This window comes from Eretmochelys imbricata, chromosome 10 (genome assembly GCF_965152235.1).
Source record: "Eretmochelys imbricata isolate rEreImb1 chromosome 10, rEreImb1.hap1, whole genome shotgun sequence".
NCBI lineage: Eukaryota > Metazoa > Chordata > Testudines > Cheloniidae > Eretmochelys > Eretmochelys imbricata.
In genome coordinates this window covers 76,937,166-76,960,468 of record NC_135581.1, presented here as the reverse complement: position 1 = coordinate 76,960,468, position 23,303 = coordinate 76,937,166, and the positions used below count along the sequence as shown (strand labels likewise).

The window sequence follows — 23,303 nt, the reverse complement described above, 5'->3', positions numbered from 1 at the left end:
GCAGTGTTTGGTAGTAATATATGCCTCCTAAAAGGCCACTGAGAACAGCCTATTCTCATAGTTAAAACATCACGATACTGGACTTCTTTCTTTTCTGACAGCATAAGGAATAATTGTACTTACGCACTTTGTCCTTTACACTAGGTGCAATTGAATGCCCTCTGATTCTCCTTGAAGAGAACAACACTATGTTGAATCTGTAGAAGTGTCCTATTAATTTAATTCTCTAGCTGTTTTTCCCCAAGGTTTTATTTTATGTAAATTTGTAATTAGTACATATGCTTGGGGGTTTTGTATTACCAAGACATTTCTTCACACAGTTGTTACACCATTATTCGTGACTCTAATGATTAATAAGGCAGTTGCTCACTTCCATCTTGCACTCCCTGCCTAAGTAACCACAAACTATTTCTTTTAAAATCTCCCAACGGCCTTATCTGATTGTATGGTGGTGAATGGGAATACTGGAAAGGAGCATTGGTTTCCCTATGCTCAGGTACCAAGTTTTATCATCAATTATGGGGGTGACAAAAATGATTATATACTGAAGTTGTGCACCCCTTAGAGGCCTGGTTGCTGTCTGGAAATAAACAGAAGGGACTGATCTACACAAATGGACCCAATGCTATCAAGCAGCTGAATAGGAGCAGGAGAAGGCATTAAACTAGATGGGTGTTTTGTTTTATTTATATATCTATGTATATATAGATATAAACAAGCTAACAAGGTATGCTCTGCTTGCATTGGTTTTCAAACTGTGGGCCATGCCCCCCAGGGAGGGTTATCAGGGGAGCTCAAGGACTTGGCTGATTAAGAATAAACCCAGCACATCCTACCGCTAGCAAGCTCCCACGGGATCTGTACAAACTCACAAGAACTCACTCTGATCTCTCTCTGTGTGTGTGTGTGTGTGTCACCCTTACTCTCTCTCCTATCGCTGTGCTGGGAATCAAAATGGCAGTTGCACCACACCTGTGTCCTGGCCCCACAGCAAATGGTGTGCACATGCATGCAGGGAGAAGGCAGCGCTGCTGCACACAGTCACAAGATGCTGCTTTGGGCAACTGGCATTTGAGCAGGACGTATGAGCCTCCTCCTGCATGCACGGGTCACATGGGGATTTCCCACTTTCCCTCATCCCCAACCTCCTGGGCTCTGAACTTTGCACCATCTGTATTCCCCTGTGCCGAGGGGAACTCACCTGGGACATGAATCTCTGAATGTGGGGGTGCGGCAAAAAAAGTTTGGGAATTTCTGGTCTGATGGATTGATTCTAAAGACAGGAGCTCCTGAGTTCAAATCCTTGCTTTGATGCTGATTGAATGTTGAGAAGGGTTGAGCCCGAGTGACTTAACCTTTCTTCCTTAGTTTCCCCCTGTGTGCAATGGGAATACAAGTGCTGCGAGGACTAAATAATGAATTAATATTAGCACCTTGAGGGGAAAAGGGTGCAATATAAACACCAAATATTAACAACATCCAGTTATGGCTAATACCGAGTTCAAAGAGAATCTATAGTATTCATAAAATTGTACGTATTCCATGTTATAAATGTGAGCAACAGAGTTCATTCTTTTGCCATGTTTATTTATTTAGACTTACTTAAAATGCACCCATTTGAAACTCCAGCCTGTACAAGCTTACAACTCTGTCAGAAACAAAGTTGTGAGATGTTGAATGTAATGCCAAGGAAGAAACTTATTTCTAGTTCCAGTTACAGTAGACCATTACACACTTCTGTGCTTCAGATTCCTTTGGCCGGGAGGTTCATTTGGCAGAATGGACAAGATAATGCCAGTCGAGCAGGAAAAAATGGCTTTATCCCACAGGAGAGAATTTGCTAACAGAACAAGTTGGACTATTGCGTGTGGAGAAATCTGACTAAAAATTGGTCACAATCAATTGAATTCTTCTCTAGCCACCTCCTGTACAAGTCAATGAGCATGTGATGATTCAACAGCTACCATCCTGAAAGTTTATCAATAATATCGTAAGTACAGCGTTTATCAGTAATAAAATACACAGCATACATGTGCTGTGTGTTTATACCTGCCTACTGTATTTTCCACTCCATGCATCTGATGAAGTGGGTTTTAGCCCATGAAAGCTTATGCCTAAATAAATGTTAGTCTCTAAGGTGCCACAAGGACTCCTCGTTGTTTTAGCTAAGGAAGTGAGTTGCACCAGTTTGAAAGAGCTCACAAAAGAACTGCCACATTGACACTTTTTTGAATTGTTAAACACAGGAGAGGTGATAAATATTTCAGAATGTACAATACAAATGTAGACCCCCAGCTAAATTCAAGACCACCTCTTTAAGCCTTGTTCTGAAGAGTATCTGAAACCTATTAGTGGTCTCATTTCTACACCTTGAAGACATAGCTGCTTGTTCACAGGTAGTGAAAACAAAGCGGTGGAACTCACTCCTTTGCCCTGCAGTGGCGTAGGTTTTTTCTTTTAAAGCCTGACCATCTCTGGCCCCTTATATGCTGCTTTGGCATCCTTCCTTTCCTTTTGGAACCAAAAGTTCAAACGTGTGCATCTGCTTCCAACTTAGCCCTGCAAAAACCCTGGTGCACACACACTTGAGCATTTGTGTCCCTAATGTTCAGCATGTTCCAAATTTGGTGTGATGCATGTGGTGTTATTGTTGGTAAAGCACTTGATAGGGGGAGTGCTTTAGAAATCTTTGTTCTCTTCCAAGCGAGCAGCAGTAGAATAATGCATTAAATATCACTCCTGAGAAATGGAACAACCTGGCTGACAAGACAGGAACTTCCCCTCACTTGCAAACCAGCGTAAATTAAGAGCCGGATCGTACTCTCTTGCAAGACTGGTTCTGAGGAGGAAAATTTTGCAGTGGTTCCCTTATGAAGTTGCCCCTGCCCCATTTTTCCATGTGGGAGAGGGGAAATGCATTGACAGGCGTTCTGTACCCACATGAAGAAATAGGCCGGGGATTTGGCTCCCAAGTCAGCTCCATGGGTTTTGATGCCAGCGTGTCTTTCTAGCCTACCCATGCATTTCCTTGCTTCAGAGTGTTTTATTTTGATCAGTTTCTAAATCTTGATGAAATAATGTTACGTTAGCAGGATTGGGGGGAGAGGTTAGCCGAGAAATTACTATTTTTTATTAAATGCCCCGTGATGTAGATCATTCTCAGTCTTAAGCTATTGGAAATAACTTTTATGCCACTATAAACTGTTATCAGACACTGAATAACTACCATCTGACTGAGAGAGTTTAGCAGAACGAAACCTCTTAAAACTAAACTGCAGGCCTTCCTTTTGACTTCAGACTCACCAGCTCTGAATTCTAGAAGTTAAAGATTTAGCATGACACAACTATTTATTTGTTTTTGCTAAATAAGTCTTCCCTTACAAGACATCCAGTTGGAATTTATCTTTTAAAATATATTCTGGTTTTATCATTTCTCTTTTATATAGCCACTTAGGAACTACGAGGGCAGAACTCACAACCAGGACCTGGGTTCACTGAGTCAGGTAAATACAGCTGGCTGGAAAATGGGGAAGAATTATCAGTGTTTTGTTGTTTTTGATTGACGTTTCCAATCGGCCCTATAGATAAGGGCTTTTCTGCTTCTACGTGTAATTTAATTATTTGGATAAATTCACCTATTAGCTTGTTATCTTAAGTCTTTGAGGATTTTTTTTTTAAATCCTACCACAGGGTGATTCTTCACCATTGATTCTGTGCTTATATAGCTGAATTGTCACTTGCCCAGGTAGGTGGGACATTCATTTCTGGAATTTGTGTTTTCTGGTGGTCAGTCAGAGACGGTTTCTGGCTATTTTTAGTTCATAGGGCAAGATGCTTCTAGTTTGCTTTGGTTTCCTTTGGTGCTGAGGTTTGCAATCCCCTCATGGAAGGCACTCTGAAAGTGCAAAGTGTGGTGGTAACTGAAAGATCAGTGGGCCATTTTGGCCAGTTGATGAAGATGGCTTAGAGTTGAGTTCATGTGTTGTTTAGGCAATAATATCTTTATTTTATGTTGAAATGGAATCCAAGTATTGTGGTGAGTGGCACCTAAGAAATGGTTTAAAAGATGTCTAAAATTGGTGTCTTCCATTTTATTATCTACAACTATACTTGGTAGAAGTCAATTTTTATTTTTTTAAATAATTTCAGTGGATAATATCAATGTCTATTTTTAAGTATTTTTTTTTAGATGATTGATAGATCATTTTTAAATTTTCACAGTTGTGTGAATTTATGGGGTGGCAGACAATTATTTAATGAAGTAGACCCTGAGATTCAGAAAGTTAAAGCTTTATCAACAGTTAACACACTGTCACCGTCACGTGTCAAAATATACCAAGTAAATATCCTTAAATCAACCAATCATACCTGTTTTTACTATTCATTCACCAGTCCATTTGTAACAAGCCTTATTCAGAAGTCTAAATCGCTGGATTTGGACACTCATAAGTTCTCAAGCAGCATTTTTTCTTTCATTGTCTAGCTGTACATTTCAGTGATGCTAGATGGAAATATATTTTTGTCAATTTGCATATGTCTGTGAAATCGACATTTACCAATAAAAATCTAATTCTTCCAAGCTCATCTAAAACAGGTTTGAATTTCCGTCAGTCAAACACAGGGGTTTGGAGCAGATGAGAGCAACTGTAAGGAGGTTTCAGAGTAGCAGCTGTGTTAGTCTATATTCGCAAAAAGAACAGGAGTACTTGTGGCACCTTAGAGACTAACCAATTTATTTGAGCGTAAGCTTTCGTGAGCTACAGCTCACTTCATCGGATGCATTCAGTGGAAATAGCTCCACTGAATGCATCCGATGAAGTGAGCTGTAGCTCACGAAAGCTTACGCTCAAATAAATTGGTTAGTTTCTAAGGTGCCACAAGTACTCCTGTTCTTTTTGCAGTAAGGAGGTTGTGAATCAAGGCATCACAAATATCCCAATGCCTCTATTAAATGAAAAGGACTGTATTAACCAAATGATACATGAATCAACTTGCTCTACGCTTCCCTAGTTGGGAAAGCGTTCTTGGATGTTCTGTTTGTTTGGCTCACAGCCACAGTTCAGATGTGGGAAAATGTAGAAATAGTTTGAATTGCCCAGCAAAGTAGTAATCTTGCCTTTCTGAAGTAAACCTTCAAGTTAAATGTTTCTGTACAGCTTCAGTTTGAATACCACTCCCAGTTTTATATAGTAGGACTGAAAAAATGAAATACACCCAGCTCCTAAAGGATGCTGTACTCCCTCCCCGCCCCCTCCAAAAAAAAAAAAACAAACCCATGGGGTTATAAACCCTATGATCCAAACAACCTTGAGGTTTGGGGAAATTTAGACCCCAGTCCAAACTTATTGTATTATTGTATGGATTACTGTTTTATTGTTGCTAGCAGAACCAGGGAGCAGAGGGAGAGGGCTAACTGAGCCTACCAGCCTCCCTCCAGAGCCAAAACTTTGTGGGCCACATGGCCTTAGCAGTTATCCCCATCACTTGCCAGCAGCACCAGGAGGTGGTGCCTTCACATTTCCAGTGATGTCATCAATTCCAAACTCTGTCAGCTGTTTTGTGGAAGATGTGGTACAGAATGGCCTTTGGTTACTACCGTATCCTAATTATAACTGGATGTCATATTTAAATATTCATTTGAAGTGAAACAAAATTGATAAGATCATAAATATGCAGGGTTAGATCCTCAGTGGGTGTAAATTAGCATAGCTGTATACACATCAATAAAGCTATGGCAGTTTATACCACCTAAGCAACTGGACCCCACTATGGAATTAGTTTCTGTAAAGTATCCAGTTGACACTGAGCCATGAAGTGTTCTATTATGTAGTTGGAAAAAGGGGATTCCCTTTCCCAATTTTTATGTTCAAATCCACCCTAGAGTACATAATTATCTAATTATGCCCACAGGTCTGTGCAGTTTTGAGTATTTATTTTTCTGTGTTACCAGCACATCATCCTTGTGTTTTTGTGTAGAGCAAAATTAGAAGAGAGGAGAGAAATGCTCAGATGTACAACGAAATAGATACACCATAAGATTTAGAACCATTCTCCCTTTACTATGTTGAAACGAGAAATAGTGAAGACCGTCTGCATTACTACTCAAAAGTTGCATCCAGTGATTTTGCACAACATCAGGATTGCCCTCAGTCAGAAATCTTGAATTGCAGCTTTTCTGGGTGGGTCTTGGAAGAATTTGAAGGCGTTCTGCAGATGGGGCGTGTTTACCTATGAGAAAGTAGCCAGCATATGTGCCTGGTTTTTGCTAACACACTAGCATAGTCTGTGACTGAAACCCTGTAAAGGTAGGTACTTTTCCCTTTCACGCTGTATATTGAGGGTCTGAGCCGTTAGCATGCCCTGGTCTCTAACATTGTCTGGCTCATAAAGAAAAGTAGCAGCAATTCTACTAACACAACTTACAACAAAGGGTTTGAATGAGCCAGATGTTTGGGATAGGTTTTAGCAAGCCCTTATTTGAAAACTCCTTTTTATGTTTTATGACTGCTTCGTTTGGAGATGGTTCTTGTATTTTGCAATGTGTTTTCTTTTTAAATCAGAGAGTAAAGGTTAGAATAGCAGCTTTTGCCCCTCTCCTATTTTACCTGTTTGATCACTATCCCATGAAGTTTTAATGGGACAATGCTAAATTCTTAAAGTCAAGGAGTGAAAAGTCTTTTTTAACAGGAAAACGCGGTGAACTAACCACACAGAGATTTTTGTTTTTCTTTTTGTATGCCTTAGGAAAATACTTGAATTCAAGTCACATGAAAAAGGTGGCCCTGATTTTTGTGAGGTTTTTTGTAAAAAAAAAAAAAAAAAAAAAACCAGTAAGAAAATTGTTCTATAGGGGAAAAAAAAAGGTAGATTTAATGTCAGGACACAAGATGTCTGTTCTATTTTAAGATCATTCTGACCAAAGAGCTGAAATAGGTGTTGCCACAAATCACACACTGAAATGAGTTACCGCAACTATTACTTGCTAAGCGATGGTATCACACTTTGCGTGCCCCGGCAGAGAGCTTTTTATGAGGAAACCCACACAGTTTTTTGGCCTGTACCCTTTTTTTTTTTTTTTTTAAAGATAGATTTTGTAATTTCCTAGCCTCTGTGTTAGATCCTCAGCTGGTGTAAACTGGCATAGCACCACTGACATTGGGAGTTACAATGATTTACATCAGCTGCAGATCCAGCCTTCAGCCTGTGTCTTGATTTGAGGAAAGAGCTGGGAGTCAGCTGCTATGACATAGAGGGAAGGCTAGACAATAGCTGGATTATTGTACCAGGTATGTTCAGTCTCCCCTTCGTCCTGATTTTGGTGTGGACCAGAGAAGTATTGGCAGAGGAGAGGACAGCCAGCAGGAATCTGAGGACAGTTTCTAGCAGGAATGCACAGGGTGCTTGGCCTAACTCTTGATTTTGGTGTGACGGAAGCAGTGGAAATGAGCATGCAGTCCCCATAGGCAGTCTGAAGCTCTTCTCCTGCCTACATGTGTCTTTGGTCATTATTATTATTTTATTAATGTATTTTATTATTCATCAATGTTTGTTTAACCCTTACCTATCCCGGAATGGCTGTGCTTGACCCTTCCCTGATTGAATAATTATACATTTCCTGCCCCATGGAGCTCTTAGTGCAACTGAGTAGGATGAGGCAGGCCCAAGGTAATGGTGACCCAAGTTAATGGTCTGCATATAATATGCAAACTAGATACCATTAACTTGGGTTTGAATAGAGACTGGGAGTCCTGGGTCATTATACATACTGAATCTATTTCCCTATGATAAGTATCCTCACACCTTGTCAACTGTCTAAATGGGCCATCTTGATTATCACTACAAAAGTATTTTTCTCCTGCTGATAATAGCTCATCTTAATTAATTAGCCTCTTACAGTTTGTATGGCAACTTTCACCTTCTTTGTGTGTATATATATATACACACACACTATATATATATATATATATATATATATATATATATATATATATATATAGTGAAAGCTTATGCTCTAATAAATTTGTTAGTCTCTAAGGTGCCACAAGTACTCCTGTTCTTTTTATTTTCACTACTGTCCTTCCTACTCCTCCCGTTCCCAAATCAGGAGCTAGATTGGAGTCTCTAGCCCTATTAGCCATTCTTTTCAGACTGATAGCACCCCCACTCTGGTTTAAAGGATGTCTGCTCCAATAATCTGGAGTAAGACTTTAAGGATCCATCTTCGTTGCCTAGCTGAGTAGACTGTCGTGAATGTCCTAGCTGCTGTGTGCTGTCTGGTCTGCTGTGTTTTGTTTTCTGCCACACTGGGTGAGCAACAGGTGATTCTGAGCCCGTGCCTTAAACCAGGAGTGGAGACCGAAAAGTTACACTTGTCTGGTTAAAAAAAAGTACCCAAATTCCATTTTCAAAAGTGACTTAGACTTTTATGGTAATTAAACATTTCAATGTCATAAAAGGGGGAAAAATGAAAAAATCAGTAGTTTTCATGAAATTTTTGGGGGGAAGGAAAGGCCCCTTTTGACAAAAAAAGACAAAACACCCCTTCCCCACTACATCTCTTGTCATTAAAGAAATGTTGACCAACTCTACTGGTAGGTGCATGAAGCAATTTGCATGCATTTCTGGGGCTGGCCAAACATCCGGGACTCCTGTCATGAATCCGGTACCTGTGTATTTAACCACTTTTTCTACAGAGCATGCTGTTCATAACGTCGTAACTAAATTAGCTCAAAACTAGCCCAGAGGCTTTTTATCATACTCCTTATCCAGCATTATTTCAAGTTTAAAATAGTAGCTGCTTTTTTTGACATAGCTCTGTTAAGAACAGTGTAGTGAGAGTTGAATTTTTTCACTTTTCTCTCCTAACTTAGCAGAATGGATATAGTCAGATGCTCTAGAACAATGAATCTTTGGGCAGAGACACAGTATGAAAATTTTCAGCCTGAAAGGCGGGACTCTTTCCAAAAGTTTTGCACATGTGAAAACAGGGAAAGTTTAATAAAAATTGAGCTGCTGTCTTAATTATAGCAATTGCTACTGAGTGAGCACTACTTTATATATACTACCCTAGTAATCGAATAATAGGTAATGCAATAGAGTAATAAAAGACACAAAAATCTTCTGACTCATAATTAAATGAAACTATTAACGAAAAGCTATAGTTCAGATTTTATAGTTGTTGTTAAGGAAATTTGGAGTTAGCGGTCCTACAGCAATTGTAACTCGGCTCTGTTGTGCTTGCATATTAGTTTCTACTGTTCCCATCATAAGAGACCCAGCAAGTTTGACTACTTTCAGTTTTACTCTGCTCTGCCAGCAATTGTATTTGCATGTTCCTCAGGGTGTCATCCTTGCTGCAGCATAGATCCTGTGAAAACAAAATTTAAGTGGAACATAGTGATTGCATATTCAAATAAAGTTGATGGAGATGGCTCAGAGCTATCACCCTGCATTTCAGCACTTCGCATGTGAGAACACAGCGCAGACTATGCAACTGTCAACCAAAAAAAGATGACCCATCTAAACCTGAGACACTTGATGCCAAGGATGCAGATAGGGCCATGCCACTCTGATGGACAGATGCACAAGGCTATCACCATTTCAGATTGAATTTGATTGGCACTAAAATGGCCACTGGGACTATATTTTTAACATAAAAATTATCAATGGTGAAATTAATTTTAAAATGTGATGGTGGGAGGATGTTTCAGTGAAACCAGCCAACAGTGAAGGGAAGGCAACCATAGGGAGCGAGTTTAGATCACGTGGAACTGCTCTGTTCTAGAATTAGCTTTTAAAAAACCAAATCCTGGGAAGATTTAACTCTGGGGTTTAAAAAAAAAATCACATACTTAGGTCTTGCCATTGACTTCAACAATCACAAGATCAAGATTTCCATTAACTGCAATGGTACAGGAGAAAAGATTACTTGCAAAGAAAATCGTGGAAGCATGAAACGTCAAAAGTCAAGGCAAATTAGAAGAATCGATTGTCTATTATATTCACCGTCTTTCTTTTTAAGCCAATCTCATGATTTTTGAAGGCCTGATATTTAAAAAAAAAAAAAAAAAAGTTTGGGGTTGGCAATGCTATTGCTAGCTCTGCTTCAGACCTCCCTCCACGATAAGTGTCCTTTCAACCAGCAGTTGGTTGGTCCCAAGGGCCTCCCAGAATTTTCAAACCCTGCTCAAAGCCAAAAGTTGAGGTGAGACACGAATCCTTATTAATCCTTTTGACAAGGGCTTTTTAATCCTCCTTGGAGCAATCAGGCTAAATACTGTCCCGCTGCTTCGGAGCCTCCTATCTGAATGATTAGACATGGCCTGTGCAGTCTGGGGCATTGGCGTGGCTGTCTCCTCATGGCTGCCTCGTCAGGAGGAGCTGTTCTGATAAATTAGCCACTGTGAATGGCACAGAGAATTGGGGTAAAGGTTGACGGCCATTGCTAAGCATACCTCGCCCCAATGGCGCCCTACGTTCCTCTTGGCTCACTTCAAGCAACAGGACTCTACTCACCTCAGGCAGTATAAAAGAGGGTTTTATGCTCCCTGTAACAAGGTGTGGCTTGCCCCATTGGCTGGAGAACCCAGGGTTAAGCCAGCCCTGATTACAGGATGAAACTCACCTGAGAGGGATCAGGTAATTCCAGAACAAAAGGAGCAGGGCACAAGGGGGGAAGCCCAGGAAATGGCAGAAGGAGCAAGAAGGCTCCTTCAGGGCTCTGAGTCAGTGGGAGGGCAGGGAAGGGGTGGGATGGGATGGGATGGGATGGTGGCACCTTGTATAACAGGGGAAAGACTGCAATGGCCCAGCTGGAAAGGAAAGTGGAAAAGGGCAAACTGCAGGCATGAGGTGCTGGGAAGCAGAAGGATAGTCCCTTGGGGAGATGGGACTGTGTCCTGCTGAACCTGGGATGGAGACTGAATTTGTGTTTTATTTTGCATTATCAGTAGAGAGACACTGAACTGGGGTTGGGGCCTATGGCTCGTATGCACTTGAGGATTCAGTAAACTGGATCCCAGTAGGGGATGGTTTGAATTATCTTTGGATTGGGTGAGTTCTTCTTAAAGGGCCCTGTAAAGGGGGGAAACAGAGGCAGGGTGCCATAGATAGACCCCCTGGCCACAAGGCAGCACCTGGGAGGTGGTTGCCTGTCTTGCACTCCTAATTAGAAGAGTGAGCAAGGCTTTTATTCTTAGGGCAGGCATCAAGGTGCTAATGCATGTGTCACTGAACTAAGAGTCTAAGCATGCCCAGTACCAAATAGTTTTTTAGAAAAGCTGCAGTCAATCCAAAAGAGCCGATTCTCTGACAGTTAATAAAAGTGCTGTACCTTCTCCCCTGGCAAATCTGACTCTGGAATGATTGCAAACACATGACATGGAGTCAGGTGCTTGGTCAAACTGAAGATGAAAGTAATTATTCCCTGGACTCTAGTGAAATCATTTCTTGCATTTTGGTGCTATTTCCTCACATGGTAGGTCTAGCATTGTTGCATGTACAAATAAAGCTCTTATTTAGCGGGTGGAAGGTGAATAGGATTTGGCGCAGAGATGGATGTGTTTGTAAGAGGTGCTGTAACCCCAGGAAATTTTTTTACCCATGAGACATTTGTCTTTTCATTCATAATCGATGCAATTGAATTAAAGCTCAAATGTGAATTTAGGGAACTATGTGCCACCTTAATAAAAGATCATCGTATCATAGAAGATTAGGGTTGGAAGAGACCTCAGGAGGTCATCTAATCCAACCCCCCTCTCAAAGCAGGACCAATCCCCAACTAAATCGTCCCAGCCAGGGCTTTGTCAAGCCTGATCTTAAAAACCTCTAAGGAAGGAGATTCCACCACCTCCCTAGGTAATGCATTCCAGTGCTTCACCACCCTCCTAGTGAAAAAGTTTTTCCTAATATCCAACCGAAACCTCCCCCGCTGCAACTTGAGACCATTACTCCTTGTTCTGTCAACTGCCACCACTGAGAACAGCCCAGCTCCATCCTCTTTGGAACCCCCTTTCAGGTAGTTGAAAGCAGCTATCAAATCCCCCCTCGTTCTTCTGTGCAGACTAAATAAGCCCAGTTCCCTCAGCCTCTCCTCATAAGTCATGTGCTCCAGCCCCTTAGTCATTTTTGTTTCCTTCCGTGAACACAGAATAACCATGCAAAAGAAATTGAATTTACCTTTAATGTCATTTTCAATGGCTCTACTGACTTCCAGGGTTTTGAAAGTCAGTCGAGCCACTGAAAATGACGATTGGTAGATTTAAGCCTGTAACTGATCCAACAGATGGTGGCTTAGTTTGAGTTTAGGGAACCGAATGAAAAGGGTTTTGCAAAGGCAAGAGAAAGGGACACCTGACAGTGAACTTCTTAAGTCAGAACATAAGTTTGTTTGTTTTTATTTTTTGCATGTCTCTCAGTTTGGAAAAGGAAATGTAGTCATTAGTTTTGAGTCAATTTCACTGTCAGATTCTCATGCACAAGAACAATGCTGCAATGCTGAAGTTGTACATTAGACGGAGGACTTTGTGTTTTGGCTTTGTTTGTTTTTTGTTTTGTTGTTCATTGGCATAATTTTAAATTTTATTCTACTTTAATTTCACAGAACTTATTTTTCTTGACCTTAGATTTTGTAAAAGCATTTTTTTAAATCTTAATTTTGGGCCAAACGTGACTCGACTATTCCTTTTGTTAGTCGTGTATCAGAAGCTTGCTAGAGGGAGTGTGAATGGTCACTTGGCAGTGTTGTAAAAATTTTGCCATTTTTACAATTATTTAGAGATTTACTAAGGAACATCATTCAGCAGTTGTGCCTCAGTTCTTATGAGCCTGGACCATTTTGAATCCTCTAGAATCCTGCCAAGTTTATCAACTCTTTTATTTCTTATTCTGTGAAGGTTCTTTTACCGCCCTCATCACTGTAGTATTTGAGTGTCTCCAAAAATGCACTAAGCAACACGATTAATATCTGTCAAGCGTGGTTCTCTCTCTCTCTTGCATTCTCTCCAGGGGGAGGATTGTATGGGGAGTGGAGGGCTTTGGTTTGGTTAAGGCAGAAAGTTCACTTGTGCCTCAGGAGCACAACTGTCAACCATGGTCTTCATATCAAGGTTTAGGTGATCTCTTAGATATGCTGGGCCGAGGGCTTTACAGATAAGGAATGAGAACTTGAACTTGACTCAGTATCCTATGGGAAGCCCATGAAGAGTGTGGAGAACAAGTCTGATGCATTCCTAGTAGCCGTTGTTGCTGAGCAGACACTGCAGTGTTCTGTACTAGTTGGAGATTCCTAAGGGCTGATGGCTTCCTATCTACCTATATTGCATTATCGTAGTGCAGCTCATGGGAGACAACGGTATGTATAACTGAGGCCAAGTCTTTGTCAGTTAGGATGGGATGGAGTCCCCTGCCAACTGGAAATGGGAGAAAGTGTTACTTGCGGCTGCTGTTGTGTGAGTATTATCCAGGAGCACTCCTAAGCTTCAGACTGAATTGACCCATTAGTCCTGTATACGCTGAACCAAAGGAAACTCCTCTTTTTATTTGAACTCTTCAGAATCCCTTTCTCTGCCCTCCAGCGTCATCTCTGACTTGGGTGGATTCAGCTTGCATCGAGAACCTCCTTAGCTACTCACTGGGGAAAACCTAATGTCCCACCCATAGAAAAATGGTCTCCAGAGCCAATCTGCAGCACAGGAGGAGAGGCAAGGCTGGGGACTGGTATGAGAATGTGAAGAGTGGGAGAGCAGTTCTTTAAGGGATTAGTTTGATTGCAGAAAGAAGGGTGCAGCTGAAGGAGTTGGAGCCATATTGTCAAGAGACGACAAGGGTAGTTAGAGAAGAGGCACCTGAAAGCCTCGGAGGCCGATTGACTGGAGATCACAAAAGGATTACAATGGTGTGCCTGGTAAATGGGGAATGGCATGGAGGAGTGGTGGAGAAAGAGAGGCAGTGGCTGAGGTGGTGAGTCACTCCAGCATTGCAGGTCACACAAATAGGTGAAAGAGAGGCCATGAGTGGGATATAAAGGGTGATCAGTGTGGTTATGGAGTGAATTCAAATTAAAGGAGGGGGAGACTGAGATAAGAGAGAAACGGGAGAGCCAGGCATCAAAGCCAGAGAAGGAAGGAAAGGAGCCAAGGCCCGTGTATGTTAGGAGAGGGGAGAGATGAGTTGGATGGAGTGGACTTCAGAGAAGGAAAAAGTTGGTGGGAGGCAGGAGAAAGTATGGAAAAGACAAGGAGGATGTCAACATGAGGAGGATATACACCTCTCGGGGTGGGAGAGAGGCTCACCAAAGGATTGGGCAACCCCTGAAGCAGAGTCAGAGGGAGATAGTTGGGCTTCAGTGAGAAAGAAGAGGAAGCAGGGGGTGGATCACAAACTGAAATACGCTATTTGGAAATGGGGCACGAGTTCTGTATGGAGTGGGAGGGATGAGAAGAAGATTAGAAACCAGAGAGCAGAGGGATGGGAAGAAGATTAGCAGGGAGAGAGCCCGCGCGGGTGGCTGAAGGTAAGGAAGGGAGGGGGCATAGGAGGAGTGCTTGTGTGGAACGTGTGCTGCCAGAGGAGGGGATGGAGACAAGCATGGGTGAGCTGAGGCAATCAAGAGAGGTGCTATGGCTGCAGCGATAGGAGGAAAGAAGGCAGCAGGACTTGTGGGAGCAGAGTGGAGTGCGGTGGGGGGGAGTGGAACAGGACAGGGGAAGGGTAAAGTAAAGAAAGAACATGGACAGCATTTGGAAGCCGTGGTGAGAACGAAAAGGCAATGGTGCAGAGTGGAAGGGAATTTGTTTTTATTTTAGATTTGCCTGTCGTCCACTAGGGTATATGGACCTGACCCCAGGCAGTGCTTCCATTAACTTCGGTGAGCATTGAAGCAGGCCCTGACCCTTCTGGGCTTTCAGTGCTTAAGATATTGCCTCGCACTTAAACAATAACAACTCTGGATTTGTGTCCTCCAGGTTTGTGGTTGTTTTGGCGGGTGCTCATATTCTCCTCACGATGAACACCAGGCATGGTGCAGTATTCATTCCTTTCAAGTTCCCATGTACCACTGTGCATTTGAAAGACTTGATAGTGTGAGACTGATTGTGTCAGAACTTTCTATTGCATGCATACTATCCTGTCAGCTGATTAGGATCGGGACACACCGCATTAATAATCCTGAATAATTTCTAAATGCCTGTCTTTGTTGAGCTTTTGGTTTTTTAAAGGTACCTATTTTACATAGTAGGAGGTTGTATAATCTCATGAACTTGATTTTGGGCAAAACATTTTTCTCTTTTCCCCTGCTAAGTAGTTGTGTTCAGGAATCATAAAGGCAATCAACAATAGACCCTGGGATCCTTTACTGTGACGGATGTATGCTGCCTGGTGGGAGCAGACCAGAAAGTCTGCTGCTCAACCCAACAAGCAGGACCTTTGTAGCATTCGTTGCCTGGTCTGAAGAAGCAAAGGCTGTGGTTGGTGAATCTGTGTCCTGTTTAGTCTTAGCCCCCCAGCCCTTTTCCTATTTTGCATTGATGATTAATAGCTTAGAGTAGCTTCACTATCTCTCTTAGCATCTGGGAAACTTCAGTCATATCTGCTCTCCACTAAGTCCCTGTACCAGCTTTTCCAGTCTTGTCACGTAATTTAACCTTCCTAGTTCTTTGATCATTCTGTAGTCTGCAGGATCTGTTCTGTCTCTGTCCCTGCCCCGTAGGCAGTCTAGCAAGACCCTTAGAGAAGCCATGGCTTCTTGCCCCTACTTATGCAACCCCTGCATTCTATATGCCTTCTCACGATGTTAAGAGTGAAGGAAAGGCACTCTTACTTACCCTTCCCCCAAACTTTGGATTGGATAAAATATCACCTATCCCTGAGTCTGGTTTTTGCTTTGCAAAAGAGTAGCTCAACCGAGATTTTTGTAAAGCCATTCGGGTTTTTCTGGAAAGAGGACAAAATCCTAGCTGTTCATCTGTACTTTCCACAGAGTTTGGTCCCCCAGATGCAATGGACCCTGGTTCCAAACAGTGCCCGGCTTTGGTTGGGGAAACCCAACCGATTAGGTTAAGGCAAATCAAAACCCGGCCTCCTTTGCCAAATCTATTAAAAGTACAAGGTGAAAATGTTTTAACAGAACATCTTAAGAAGGCTAAGAAATAGATCTTTAAAATGAGCATCACTTTGGTATTCTCTGGCTGCGTATGTTCTTCATGCTTAAATTACAGTAAGGATTCAGTAGAGCCAGTCTGAAATTCTTCAACTGATCAGTCCTGATTTTCCTGTATTTGCAGCAGGTCATTATAACTTGACCGGAGAGGCCAGAGATGATGGTCTTTCATTAGCAGAGGTGGATTTGCTTCCCTAATAGAATGTGTCTAATTTCTAAGATTCAAGAGAACTTTCCAGCTTTGCAAAGTATGTTTCATTGGAAGATCATGCTCTGCAAGGGCCCTGAAGTCAATGGCAAAGTTCTTATTCCTGTGACTGGGAAGTAGGATTGAATTTCAGGGCAGTGGAGGTCTTTTCACAGTGGTTTAGTAGAGCATGGTGCATTCAACTGAACTTAATTCCAAACTAAACACACAATCTGCTTGGTCGGCTCTGTTTGGAACTAGAAGAAAAGAATGTTGAACGTAGCTCTTTGAGCAAGCAGGAGACTACCACTGGACAAGCTTTCAAGATTCATGCAAGAGACGGCCCCAAATCAAGGCATCTTGCACTTAGCTGCAAGGGGAGCAGGTTTGGGACTACTGTCGGGGGAAAAAACTATGTGAGTTTTATGCAAACAAAAAACGTTGACTGTCCTTGGCATCCATGAATCAGATTCTGATCTTCATTCCTCTGGTGTAAATCCAGATAAACTTCATTGTAGCCAGTGCAATTACCCTAGACTTATGCCGCTGTAATTAACTTGAACAAAAGTCAGTGGGATATATCCAGGTTTACACTTGTGTGACCTGCGACCAGAATCTGGCTCTAAAAATTGCCGTTCAGTAGCACATTTATGTTAGAGCTGCAGGTTGGATAGCAGCCTGAAACAGGTTGTCGTGAAAGCCGCTTAACCAAAACACAATCGCAGCCAGAAAATAGCAGGCATGGGAGAGTGCACTGACTAGATCAGCTGGGCTTTGTGGCGCTGGAGCAGGGTTTGCCAACCTCTCTGAAATGCTGGCATTTGGCAACTGCCAAGTATTTGCTCTACTATATTTAGGGTTGAAACATATCAATTTCTAACGTTTAAAGCGTGTATTTGAAATTGATGCTCGTGGAGAGTGCCAGATTTGCAGCCGTGGGGAGTGAAGTCCTCTATCTGTTTAGAGAATGCATACAGCATAAGCATTAACAGGGCAAGCTGCCAGAGCCGTAGCTGGGAAATTGTGCCTTAAACCTGACCTGGACTGTCGGTTCAGGCTTGGGGTATATCAAACACTGCAGTCCGAGGTGGGATTGCATCTTGGGTGGGCCTGCACTAGCTTTCCTGTACCAGCATGGCTAACAACAGCAGTGAGGCTGTGGCAGCATGAGCTGTAAGAGCATGCTGGGAACCCTGGGTATGTATTTGTGTTGCTAGGATTGCAGTGGAGAAATTCCCATAGCTTGCCCCATTGGAATGCTCAGGTGTAAGAGAGGCCCCAGCAAGCCTCTCCCACCATCCCCACCTGGAACACCCAGAACTGGGAAGTACAAGCGGGGGAAGAAGCAAGTGCCCCTAGCACTGCTACGGGCAACGAATGGGGCATGTCTGGATGGGACCATGGCCCTGTGCCAGCTTGTGGCTGCAGGGAATCGAAAGGGGAACAAGTGCAGTGACACCTTCCTAACAAGTGTAACGAGAAATGCTGCGTGTGCCCCACCCTGCCTCCAAAGAGTCCCAGAGGCAAAGGGCCTGGCCAAGGTGCAGGGTGTGTGCTTTCCCCCACAGCATCTCACAGCCTTCACAGCCACCGTTCAGTCTTTACTGGGCAAAAATCACCCAAAGTGACTGGCAACAACAAAAGCAGTCAAAGTACTGACTTGAAGTAGATGGAGGATCACCATTACTGGTGATGGGTGGTGAACAAGGCACAGGGTATGGACTGTGCTGCAACATGGGGCACACACAGAAAGAGCAGGCTAGGCAGGGTACAGAGACCAGGCTTAAAAAATAAATTGGGCTCTAGTATTAAAACATAAGGTTATAATGGAGGTTTCCTGGGAGCAGCTGCTGTGCATCCGTGGAAGTGCTTGGGGAGAGAGAGAGAGAGTTGGTGAGCAAAGGTGGATGAGGATAACTGGGGGTAGCTGAGGTGAATTGTATGTATTCATAAGCTTGATGAAAGGAAAAATAAAGTGTCAAGGGGGCAATGGGATAGATTGCTTGATGATTACCTGTTTTGTTCTTTTCCTCTGGGACACCTGGCATTGGCCGCTGTCAGAAGACAGGATACTGGGCGAGATGAACCTTTGGTCTGACCCAGCTCTTATGTGGACTTAGAGGGAGGAGTTTTCAAAATTCCACTGGATTTAGGAAGATGGTGCCTGGCATAACAGAAACAAACATGGAGCAGGCAGTGGTTGCAGGCTGTTTTTATTAGGATACCAAAAACCAATCAAATGGTAAATTTAAGGGATAAAACTACTAGACAGTCCAGTACTCCAGATGGACCATTGTGTTGTGCTGAGCTGAGATCAGAGACCGACTCCTGACTCTCAGGCCAAGGTAGTGCCTTGAGCAGCTTCCTGGTGGAAGAGACTGTTCTGTCATTCTCAAGTGTCTACCCTGCCCCACGCCACCAAAGCACAGAGTAATATTAATATGTTCCTAATGGACTTGCATCTAGCATTACTTGCCTGGTGGAAGGGTCCTGTGGGCAGTGATGAGCTGCCAAAATCTTAACAACCGGTTCCCTCCTCTCCTCACGAGGGGGTCATGGCCCACCCCCGCCCCCCGGGATTCCTGCCCCATCCAACCCCCCACGTTCCTTGATGCCGCCCCGGGACCCCTGCCCCATCCACCCCCCTTCCCTGTCCCCTGACTGCCGCCAGAACCGGGCAGGAGGGTCTCGTGGGCCACCGTAGTGGGTGCCCACCCCGCCCCTAAGAGCTAGAGGGACCTGCCGGGGGGTGAGGTGGGGAGTCCCAGCGGTGCTTACCTGGGACAGCTCCCAGGAAACATCTGGCAGGTCCCTCTGGCTCCTAGGGGCGGGGAAGCGTAGCTGGGGGGGAGTAGGGGGAGCGGCCGCTCCCCCCACTGATCATATCAAAAGTGGCGCCTTAGGCGCCGACTCTGTGGGTGCTCCGGGGCTGGAGCACCCACAGGGAAAATTTGGTGGGTGCAGAGCCCCCACCGGCAGCTCCCCGCCCCGCACCCAGCCCCAGCTCACCTCCGCTCTGCCCCCTCCCCTGAACGCGCCGCCCCGCTCTGCTTGTCCGCCCCCCCGGCTTCCCACGAATCGGCTCTTGGCACGGGAAGCCTGGGGGGGGGGGGGGGGCTGAGAAGCGAGCGGCGGCTTCGCGCTCAGGCCCGCGGAGGCGAGCTGGGGCAGAGAGCAGTTCCCTTGCACCCCCTCCACTCCCCCCGGGTTACCTGCTGCTGCGCCGGCAGCCCTCCTCGCGCCACCCCCCCCCCGCCCTAGCTCACCTCTGCTCCGCCTCCCTGGGCCTAAGCGCGATGCTGCTGCCTGCTTCTCAGGGGGGCGGAGAAGCAGAGCGGGGCGGCACGTTCAGGGGAGGAGGCAGAGCGGAGGTGAGCTGGGGCCGGGCGCGGGGTGGGGAGCTGCACCCACCAAATTCCCCATGGGTGCTCCAGCCCCGGAGCACCCACAGAGTCGGCGCTTAAGGCATCACTTTTGGCCAGTTGTTAAATTTAGAAGACCTTTTAGAACCGGTTGTCCGGGACAACCGGTTCTAAAAGGGCTTCCAAATTTAACAACCAGTTCCAGCGAACTGGTGCGAACCAGCTCCAGCTCACCACTGCCTGCTGGGGGAGAAAAGAGGAATCTCAGAGGACCTCCCTCGTCTAGCATAGGAAAAGTTGCATGCATATTTTGTTTGGCGTCATGAGGCGCTTCCGAGCAGAATGGGTCTGCATTTTGTTTGAATTGTGGTACAGAAATGGAGAACTGTGCCACAGGGGTATGCCCCAGAATCCCATTCATAGAGGCATTCTGCATGCTCCCATGGGTTTGGGTTTGTTGAGGAGAAGAAGCAGGGCCCGTGAATCTCCTGCTGTGTGGATTCACCAGCCTTTGCTGTGAAGCCGGGAGACAGGAGCTGTGAGGGCTACAGCAGAAGCATTCATGCCTGTCGTAGAAACTTCAGGGGCTCTATTCTGCTCCTGCACAGCCTGGTTGGGACCTTCGCCTTCCCAGTGCTGCAGAAGCCCCCTGCATTGTACTCTGCCGCTCATGTTTGCTATCCGTACGTGTGTACAATTTAAACTTAAGGGCCTGATCCAAAGCCCAGTGAAGTGAATGGAAAGATTTCCATTCACTTCAGTGGGTTGTGGCTCAGACCCTAAGGCCCTAATTCAGCAAAGCACTTAAGCATGTGCTTAAATGCTTCGCTGAAAAGGAATGATTTGCTGCATCTGGGCCTAAAACAGTAAAGGTATTAAATGCTACAATAGCAGTAGTACTGGCAGGATGCGATTTTAAAATCCCAAGAATCCAGTATAAAGATATACTCTGTCCTCAGTACGTAGGATGTATAAAACCCACGCTACATCAGACCGTCGGGGGAGCTTTGCTGCTCTTTCCACTGTTACATCAGACTGGTCTCTTTTTATTGCGCATCGTAAACTGTTACAGCTTTTGACAGTTTGCAATTTAGTCTGCTAAACAAAACAACAACAAAAAACCATTCGGGAAAACGACTGTATAATGGAGTCTCTCATCCTAGTCTTTAAGCCTCTACCTCTGAACTAAAATATCAGGTTTTAAACATCTGCTTCGTTCTCATGGCGCCTGCTAGCTGTAGTTAAGAGCCTGTTAACAGTCCCGTTATAAATCCCTACTTCTAGGAGTTTATAATTCAGCAATAAAAATTTGCTGTAGGCCAAAATTCAGCATACAAGTTCTCTGCCCTGGAACAACCATGATTACTCCTCCCCTCCTTTAATTGATACATATAAATATATACCAACACAATCCAGGCAGTAGATTTTTATAATCCCCTTTTGGTATTTAAAAATATTAAATGGGTGAGTTATTAATGTTTCAATACTGACTACTGTGTAGGGCCAGTAACTTCATGAAAAGTATCTGGATTACCACAGCTCCAGATGACACAGTCCTGTGACACACAAGTTGTTTCACAGGTCTGCTGGCAAGCTCTAGAACAGTAGTTCCCAAACTTTAACAACCTGTGAACCCCTTTTACTAAAATGTCAAGTCTTGTGAACCCCATCCTAAAAATGAATATTTCCAGGGATTTTCTCCTTTACCTGAGTATAAATTGTAAAAGCAGTGATCTTGGAAATATCAAATTTGTTTTTATGACATACTTATTACACACTATTTATTATTAATTATTGTTTATCATGACAGTATTTTTATTACATTATGAAAACAGCAACACTCTCTTCCAAGATCTCACTTTCATAGCTGGTATCACTTTGAATAAGCCTGTTATATGACAAGGCTCCTAGGTTTCATCAAGGAGTATCAGATGTGAAACAGTATGCAGGGATTTAAGAATCCAACTCGAGAGTTCTTTCTACACAAGCATTCAGATCTTGAGCAGTCCAGGCAAACAACACACATTACAACAAAGCTTAAACTTGTTCTTCATAATAATTTTAAAAACAATGCTAGCTGCCTATTTAATTTTAAAAAAGCAAAAAATATCCACCTCCCTTTCCATTTCTTACAAGGAGTCTTGAAGTTTAAATCTCCCCAGTGTGATAGATATGCTTGCTTTGATCTGCTTAGCTCTTGGAAGTCCAGGAGCTCTGGGCTGCTGGCCCCATGCTGCCCGGGGTTCCTAGGGACAGTTCTGTCCAACATTCAGGAATTTTTTCCTGAGAACCCCCTGTAACATTTCACGAACCCCAGTTTGGGAAACACTGCTCTAGAAGAGATCGCTCTCTTTTAAGAAAGCGTCTAAAAATGGATGCACAATAAACTGACTTTTTGCAGTTGAGTGAAAATGCATCTCAGAAATGGACCAAGGTCTGAATCTGGAAAGTTTGCGTGGATGTGCTAGGCTGCGTGTCAAAGCCAGTGTAGGTAGAAGCTGCATGTGAGTGCAAATTTAAGAGCTAGGTGGTATCCTTTGCACTGAACCATCCTTTACGCATAGTTTTACAGAGTAAAAATTGGTTGGGTATGAAGGGAGAATGGGCATGTCTGAGGAGACATGAGTTCATACATGCAATCTTCAGCATGCAAATAATGGCATAAACTCTTAGCATTCAATCCTGCAAAAAACTGAAGACTGTGAACCATCCCAATGGGGAGGAAGTACCACACTTAGAGTTGGTCGAAATTTTCCCAACAGAGCACTTTCCCATCTGAAAATGCTGATTCAATTAAATTAAATTGATACATTTGCTGCATTGTGTCGATTCTGGTGAAATTTTGTGTAGAAATGACGCATTTTGACCTTATTCAAACGTTTTGTTTTGACTTTTTTAGTTCAAAACCACTTTTATTTTTATTTTATTATATTATTCATAATATCAGGGAAAACACCCTGTATTTTATCAAAACAAAACGTTTCAATTAACCCAAAGCAAAATTTTCACAAACTTTTAATTTAGTGGGAAATTCTGATGGGGGGGGCAGTCATTTCCTTCCCATTTGGAACTAAGGCAAATTACCACATTGCAGAATTTCCCACAAAACAAAATAGCCGATTTCTGCACAGCTCTATTTTATGGGGCTGCTCTCTGTAAATATGGTGTTCGGCACTATGGACAGCTATGTTTGCAGAATCAGGACCCAAGAGTCTTTTGCAACCAGCCTACTAAGCAGGAGTGACTTGACAACCAAACATTAGCATCCTCATCAATACAGAATTGGGTTCCCTTCTGCTTTTTTATCTTGCACTTAATTTAGACAAAGAGCATTCTACACAAGTGTTGTGCAAGTCTATCTTGCGTATTTATACACTAGACTATAAATGTGGGTTCGGTAGATCTGATTGATTATTAACTAAGCTATTGTGAATTGAAATGAGCCAGCACAGAGAAACAATTGCAGTCAGCAAGGTCTCTTCCCAAAGGGACAACACTTACTACTAATTCAAAATAAGATAACATAAGTGAAAAAGGAAACAGAAAATGCCCCAGCCTAAGGCATCATTCTAGTTCTGTAATCCTGAAAATGGAGCCC

General features: G+C 43.5%; 1 protein-coding gene across 1 annotated transcript in view; it reads left to right on the top strand.

The window, feature by feature from the left end:
* The first annotated feature begins 1,858 nt into the window (after positions 1-1,858).
* The window catches only part of CERS3 (ceramide synthase 3), a 61,475-nt gene continuing 40,030 nt past the window's right edge, over positions 1,859-23,303 (top strand). Inside the window, exons 1-2 of the mRNA XM_077828693.1 lie at positions 1,859-1,990; positions 3,447-3,503. The gene's annotated coding sequence lies outside the window, so the exon portion shown is untranslated. The remainder of the gene's footprint in view (positions 1,991-3,446; positions 3,504-23,303) is intronic.